Genomic DNA, 8353 nt, shown 5'->3' on the forward strand with positions numbered 1-8353 from the left:
TGTGGGTGTATGTATGCTAGAGGCTCAGCACTTTTTATAGGTTGCACTAGGTGATGAGATTGCAAAACATTTTTCTGAAAAGAAACGTCTAACTGAAAAAAGAGGTTTGCAACTTACTTTGGGGGGAAGTTGAACAAGAAGAGGGAAGAATAAAGAGTGCGGGAAATGTGCCAACTATGTGAAATGTCTAGGTATTGTTCAGCTTCAGCAAGATTCAAGACAATTAAGGGTGAAATAAATGACAATTTATAATGGGTAATTAAAGGGGAACTCCGGCTTCCAAACCAAAATTTCATAAAGAGGCCCATATAACACAGAAACCCCTAATATATCCATCACAGTTACCTGTTTCTTCAAAAAGTATGAACAAATGCCATTTTCTATGCTGAAATCCAGTTTTCCACAGCTTACAGACAGCATGCAGGAACTACATAACCCACAATGCATTGCATTGTGATGTTCTATTTCCTTATTGAAATCATGTGTGCAGGGAATTGTGGGGTTTGGAGGATGCAGGCTGAGGACAGCTGGTTGTTAATACAAAGTAACAGTAGTCAGCCAGCTCAGCAAAGTAGTCAGACAGATCAGTAGGAGAGCAGAAGGCTAGGCTTAGGGAACTGTTAGAAACCATTAAAAATCATGAAAAGGCTGCATATTTTTTAATTGATGTATATTGCAAAGTTGCTTGAAATTATGTTTACTTTTCAAAAAGTTTAAGTTATATTTTTGTGGAGTTCCCCTTTAACAATAGACCAGGATAATAAATGCAGAACACTAAGGGGAGCGATATCTCATCCAATAAGCGATCTTTTATGCAGAATGACTGATTTCTGTACCAAATTGAACAAATTTCGCAGACCTCAACATCAGGGTCAGGGGACACTGAATGAGGTGAAGTCAGAGATCTGAATGGCATGCAAGTTAGAGGACAGGCACAGGAAAGTTATCCTGCAGCAGGTTTGTAAACTTGCTTCCATTAAATATCCTAGCAGTATTGTTCCTCCAGTTAAATTAAGCAAATACAATCCCCCATAATTAAGCCTTGGCCCACACGAGCAGCCTTTTCTCTTCTTTTCCCTTGTGAGGGGATCTGGGTAGCATACTCCTACATTATACAATAAATCTGCTTGTCACTTTACAGTATGTAAAAAGTTCAGTTGAAATGGCTACATCACTTATATTTTTCACCAGTGTCATTATACAAGCTTAGTGTATTATTAAAAATACATTTAATTCTGTTACATGTAATATGTATTTATAAGATTTCCCCATCCACCCCTCAACCCCCATTTTCCCCTACAATTACCAGATCCCAATTTAACCTATTTTCCTTCACCCTCATGTCTATTTTTTGTTAAAAAGCAAATTATAATGAGGTGATGAGGGGTTTTCCACATAGAAGAGCCGAACACAAACAGAAACCTACCAATTGGGTCACAAGTAGTGATGGGCGAATCCTGCGAAATTTGCGAAACTGCCAAAAAATTTGCAAACGGCGATTTTGACGCCGGCGCCAATTCAGCAAAACTGGCAAATTTGCTGCGAAACGGGCAAATTTACGGCAAAATGGGCAAATTCACTGCAAATTCGTGCCTTAAGTTTACTTAAAGGTGAACTGCCCCTTTAATATAACTCGATAGTAATAGTCCTTGGTCCTTATTTCAGATCATAAGGAGGCAGTTTGTTAATAGGTGGAGAAGAGGAAGAATGATAAGGTAACACAATGAAAGGCAGGGCAAGTGCAGACTCTGTTCAGTGCTGGATTATTGGAGCCTGTACATTCAGAAGAAAAAAAAGAGCAGACCTCTAAATATTAATGGATAACTGCTGGTTTAGTACTACATTGTAAATCTCCCTGGAGTATCTTCCTATGCCACAAACTTTTCTCTCCTGCAAAAATCAGTCCTCTCAAAGTAGAGCTAACAAATTGCAACAGCTTTTGCAGTCTCTGTTACAGCCTGTTAGCTCCTATGCTACATTCTGCACTCTTTATGCTCTTCCTCTGCTTCACAGTACAAAATAAAAATATTGATTTTTAAATTAAAGCAAAGTGCTGGGAATTTTCCATAGTGGAACACCCTGTAGTAGAGCACTTGGATACCTGGGTTCTGAATACATGTGACTAACATTGGCCTGGGAAGCAGTGGAAAAGTAGCGCACATACTGGATGGGAACTCCTTTTGTGAATTCCTTTTTAATGCAGTGGCAAATGTTTTGTTTGTGGAGTTTATGAGTAGGTCAGATGCCTGTCTGGCAAACAAAAGCACTGGTAATTATGATTGTAGTAGGTGATGATAGTAAGCTTCCTAATGAATTGTAGCTTGTTTTAGTGATGGCACCCCCTTGAAAATATTTACTGTATGTGCTATCTTACCTTGTGGGCTTACACTGAATGCAGTTTATATTTCTGCTGGTACATTCTGTCTATAAAAATGGTTGATCTCTCTTTCTCAAAATCCTACTTATATCCACCAAAGTCCTTCTTTTAGTCTTAGACTTGAACATAATAACAGCATGGCATGGGGAGTGGTCTAGGAGCAGGTACAGGTCTGGAATTCTTAACATCACTTGCACCTGTAGCCATTAAAGGTGCAATGTGAAGTGTGGCATTGTTTTCTAAAATTCTTGTCCACAGATCCAGAGAACAATGCATACAGGCCCAAGAGAACTGCCTTTAGAGCTGGCACCAAAGGATGGCATGCATTACTCCTCCTTGCATTCCACTATTATACATCCTAGATTATGCTCAAGGTGCAAGTCAAGATGTATGCGTTCTGGACATTAAGGGCCAGCCACAGGTACATAAAAACAGGGCAACTTCTTGGAAGTAAGTATAAAAAACCTTGCCCTTTCACCTTATTATACATGATCCCTGTAAAATGAACTATGAGTTCTATATAGTTCAGAGGTATCACGTGGGGATTTAAAGAGGGGAGTTTTTTTAATGGAGAGGAGCACCTTGAGATTGTGGTCCAGAGATTTGAATACAAGAAAGAGTGATTACCACAGAGTGGAGCCAAGTGACCTGGAACAAAAGCCTTTTTGTTTAGCCTGTCAAGTGTACTTGGTTGAAAACACAAATTAAAGCATAATTAGTGAGACAAGAAGACTGTAAGGAAGACTTACCTCGGTCGCTCCGGTGCTGCTACCACAGCTTCCTCCTACCTTCCCAAGATGGCAGCGCCCAGGGAGTCCACACGGCTCGATCACAAGCGTCAGAATGGACTCAGCATTGTGGCGCCAGCATCAGAATGGACACAACATCGTGACGCCAGCGTTATGACATCATCACATTCGTTTGGCACCAAATGAGGCCTATTTAAGGCGCCAGAACATTACAGACATTGCCCTAATATAGGTTCTACCTTGTGTGTTCCTGGTGCGCTTTATCTTGTGATTATTGATTCTCGTATTTGACTTTGGCCTGTTTATTGGACTTTGAATCTTTCTGCCTGCATTGACCCATTGACGATTCTTCCTCTTCACCCTTATTGGATACCTCGAACTGTGTTGGACTGGTATTTCCTCCTTGGTCCGCCATCCTTACTGAGCCTTTGGGCCCCTTACAAAGACTAAAGCAAACCCCGGCCTTAAGTTACATAGAATCAGGAGGATTATTAATATTGTTATTTCCCCTTATTTACAGTATATATATTATATATATATTACACAGTACAGAATTTTCAGTCATTGACATCCGTCCAGTTGCAATTTCCCTACCAAAGGCAAACCCACAAACTTTAGACATATTTTTATTGGGGCCAATTACGTTATGTTTTGGAAAGATAAAAAACACAACATCTGCAGGAAACTCACATAAACTCAGTATAACTACCCATAATATAGTTTCCTGATAGTTCTAAACAGTTTCCTCAATAATTAAATAAATTGTGCTATTTTACTCTACATTCACATACTTCAGGCTTTAAGAGTGCAAGGGTAGCAAACCCAAAGGGTAGTCAACAAAGGGGATAGAGGGGATAAAAAGGAAAAGGGGGATAGAGGAGAACTAGAAGTAAAACTATAGCAAGACAAGAGGGGTCATTTGTGACTGCAAACATAGTTTGCTTAATTGGCTATAGTCAGTTGCACAAAAAAACACAGTTCAGTGCTGATGCCTTTCTCCTTTTGCAAATGTTGTGCAGTTGCACAGGGGAAAACTGGAGCTAAAACTGCAAAATCAGAACCAGGCAGTAGTTCTAGAGTTCCCACAGTTGCTTGCATCAATTGCAACTGATTGCAATTGTAATGTGGAGGAACTGAACTTTTTGTATAATTTTGATAATAAAAGAGTGCTATGCGTATTATTTTGAAAATAGTCTGGGCTTTGTCCATGTCAAGTGAAAAATGACTTAGTACTTACCCATGCTGCGTGTGGGCCCATCAGTAAGTAGCGCTTAAAGGTGGCCATACACGGGCTGAAAAAAGCTGCCGACAGACTGTGTCGGCAGCTTATTGGCCCATGTATGGGGGCCCCCGACGGGCTTCCCCGATCGAGATCTGGCCGTCTCGATCGGATGGGACAGAAAATCCCGTTGGATCGCGGCCGCATCTGTTCGTTGATGCGGTCCCGCAATCCGACCGCCCGTTTGCCGAATGCTAGGATCCGATCGTTGGGCCCTAGGGCCCACGATCGGATCTGCCCGATATTGCCCACCTCAAGGTGGGCATATCAGAGGGAGATCCGCTCGTTTGGCGACATCGCCAAACGAGCGGATCTATCCATGTATGGCCACCTTAAGTCAGCCCATGTTTGGGACAGATTTCAGATTGTAGTGCATTTTTATATAAATATCCTCCCTGTGTGCTCAGACAGGTGAATTACAACTTTTACCAGTGTTTATAATATAGGTTTGAATCAGCTCCTTCTCTGCTAGTGGAAAATCACAGGTAAAGAAACTGTTGATGTAACATTAGACTTAGCCTATCAAAACAAAAAAAATCACCCTCCGCCTATGACCTATCCTCTCCCGATCGTGCTCACAACCACTCACTAATACCAACAGCACTGTGGCCTGGGTGTGCAGGAGTTTTTTAGTGCTGTTTGATTCCACCATTCAATCACCAGTGGATTTGCAGCAGGGCAGCCTCCTGTAAATCTTGTAACCTGGGGCCTAGGCATTAATGGCTTTTCCATATCTGGAAGGAGGGAATATTTTCCAACAGCTATCTTGTTTGGATTGGGTTTAGGATTCATACAGAGGTTAAATGTGATGTGACTACTGTCATCTTCTTAAAAAAATTTTTTAAGTAAAACATACAAAGCAAGGGATATTTAAAACTTTAAGGTGATTATGACACACAGGCTTTTTTTTAACGTCAAAATATAGATTATAACTATATAATACACAAGAGCCAAGAATATCCTGTAAATGATATCCTTATAAACGTCATTGGTTATAATCAGAGCTTAGTGATGTCATTTGTGTCACATGACTCACTGAAAGTGTATTATAATAAATAAAGTAATCCCTGTTGCAAAATATGAGGATATTAGAAGTTACCTCGAAGTTTCATGACCTGTATAAAAACACTCTGCCTTCAGCCTTGTGCGTTTATATGGTCATGGAATCAGGGGTGCTTCGCCAATGAGGCGAGTTGAGGCTTTACGCCTCAGTCGGCAGCGCCATATTAGGTACCAGGGGCAGCAAAAATGCTGCTCCTGGCACTTTAAGAGCGAATTTCCGGGAGAGGGGGGGCAGCAGCAACTGCTGCCTCAGGCGGCGGAGGGGCCAGGATCGCCCCTGCATGGAATTGCTTATATCCTTAAAATAATATCCTTATATTTTACAAGAGGGGGTACTTTATTCACTATATTAACTATACCTAAGTCAAGAGTTTCCCCAAATAGATTCTTTAATAGATATTTTAATCTACATGAGCATTATTAAAACTAATTTCCAATAAAATACCTAATGTTTGAAGTATTTCCAAATTAAATGTATCCAGGAAAAGCAACATTTACACCTGGGTGAATTCTATATTTCCTTGTGTTTTTTAAGAATTATTTACATATTCCCTCAGAATGGGCCTCGGTAGTACATGTAATATATGATCATATATTTCCCTGGGTTGCAGGCTCTGATTGCAGCAGATTCAGAATTTTTAGAGGCAGAAATATATATTCAGAAATGCTCAGCACCCACTGCTGACTTGTCAAAAGAAGAAATAACTATAAAAGTGCTAAGTAGATGGGACACTAAGCAAAAATAAGTCTGATGAAGTCTGATTTTTTTGGAGTTCAACACAGGGTTAAATTGTAGCTTTCTTTTCCTCTCTCTGGCCTGAAGGTATTGAAGATACTCATGGGAATGAGGCAGGGTTAGAAGGCAGGTAGCTGAGAGAATGATACATCAGTTTGGTTGCTAGGAAACTGGCATAAGGCACCTGCCATGTTCAGCACTTACAGCTCTTTCTGGGCATGGTGACTCATGCAACACACATGTGGCTGTGGCCTCTTCCTGCACTGTGCTTAGTTTTCATATATTGCAAAGACAAACAACAGTGTGGTGCCCATTCATGTGTGTTCCTCCATGTCTCTAAGGGCCTTATTTTTGGACTATACCCAGTAAAAGCCTTGTAATTTTACATAGTATGTTCCACATAAACATCAACATAATACAAATGATACACAAATTTAGAGCAATAATTAAGGGTTATTGTTTATACACACAATTTACAATGTAAATAAATTGTCACCAAAATGTTTGTTTCCTAATTTAGTGTAAAACACTATTTGCTACTCATGAGTCTCCCCAGCTGCAGACAATGCTGTCCAACTGGCAGCCCGCGTCCCCCCCTTTCATGCCCCCCAAATCTGCCTGCTGTGACTGCTTACCTTGTGTAAAATTTAAAAGGTATATCAGTACTGAGATAAACTGGCCCCTGCATTGTTTACACCTCAAATTTAGACTATAATACTCCTGCATTGTTCACACCTGTAACACCTTTCTATAATACTCCTGCATTGTTCACACCTGTAACACCCTAAAACCCTGTACTGTTCACACCTCATACCCAGACTGATGGAGTGCACATTGTTTATCTGTTCACACCTCATACAAACTGCTGAAGGGGCACCAGCATTGTGTCACTGTATGTAGCCCAGTATGAACTATACATTTTAAGGTGGCCATACACGGGTAGATTAAAGTCATTTAGATCAATTCAGCAGTTTATCTGCCTGTGTGTGTGGGGCTTCTGACCGGTCTCCCGATTTATATCAGGCCAAAAATCAGCCTGTTATCGATCGGGCAGGTGAGATTTTTTCCCTCTGATTGAGTATCGTATCGGCACCCATTTCCTTCATTCTAATCAGATTGTTTGGCCCTAGGGCTGAATTATCAGATTAACCAGATATTGCCCTACCTTTGCCTGCCATATGCTCCCTGTGTGCACCATACTCTGCCTACCCAACTCTGCCTGTATGTGCCATACTATGCCATTTGTGTGTGCCATACTCTGCCTGCCCTATGCTGCCTGTGTGCGCCATACTTTGCCTGCCCTATGCTCTCTGTGTGCCATACTGTGCCTGCCATGTGATCCCTGTATGTGTCATACTGGATTTCACAGCCAGATTTGTTGCAGTGTGCTCCTCCAATGTTGTGCTTTGAGGCTATACTACTGTCACTGGGGGATTGACAGCTCAGGACTGCTGTGTCGATGAAGAAGCCTTGGAAACCACAGCTATATTCTGAGTTGTGGAGCTTGTTGCAGTGCTATATAAATTCTTTGCTCCTCTTGCTGCTGAATATCAAAAGCCTGTGGACTTGTGGGCTGCTGCTGTGAGAATGGATTCTGCCACCTTTATGGAGAGTTACTGGTAAAAAGGAATAATCCTTCCAAGGCCCAAGGCAGATAAGGATGCCATCCCTGCTGAAATTGTTATAGAATGGGAGCTTGCTGCAAGTTCTGCCATGGAAACATAGAAGGCAATGGGACAGGCTGCATGTAGTTATTACAGGTCATCATTATAAGGCTGGTACATTATTATCATTTTTATTAGAACCAAACAATTGGGCTGATTAAACATGGTGTTGCCATTCAAAAAAATTATTTCCACATATATTTATTAGTTTATATCTGGTTAACTTCTTGTAGATGTTTCACTTGTGCAGCATCTTTGCAGCAGTGACAGCTCTTTAATTCTGTACAACATTCAACATACCTTGTGTTGACTGCTAAAAAGTTTCATTTGCATCCAGTGCTGTGGGGTATTTCCTGTGAATGTACTGGAAGTGACTTGGCATTCTGCATTACTCTCAGCTGCCTTAAAGATGTAGTGATGGCATTCAGCCCCGTAATTTTAGGTGGATCATTCCCAGCCATAGTAGGGATAGTATTGGGTGACATT

Source organism: Xenopus laevis, chromosome 1L (assembly GCF_017654675.1).
Source record: "Xenopus laevis strain J_2021 chromosome 1L, Xenopus_laevis_v10.1, whole genome shotgun sequence".
NCBI lineage: Eukaryota > Metazoa > Chordata > Amphibia > Anura > Pipidae > Xenopus > Xenopus laevis.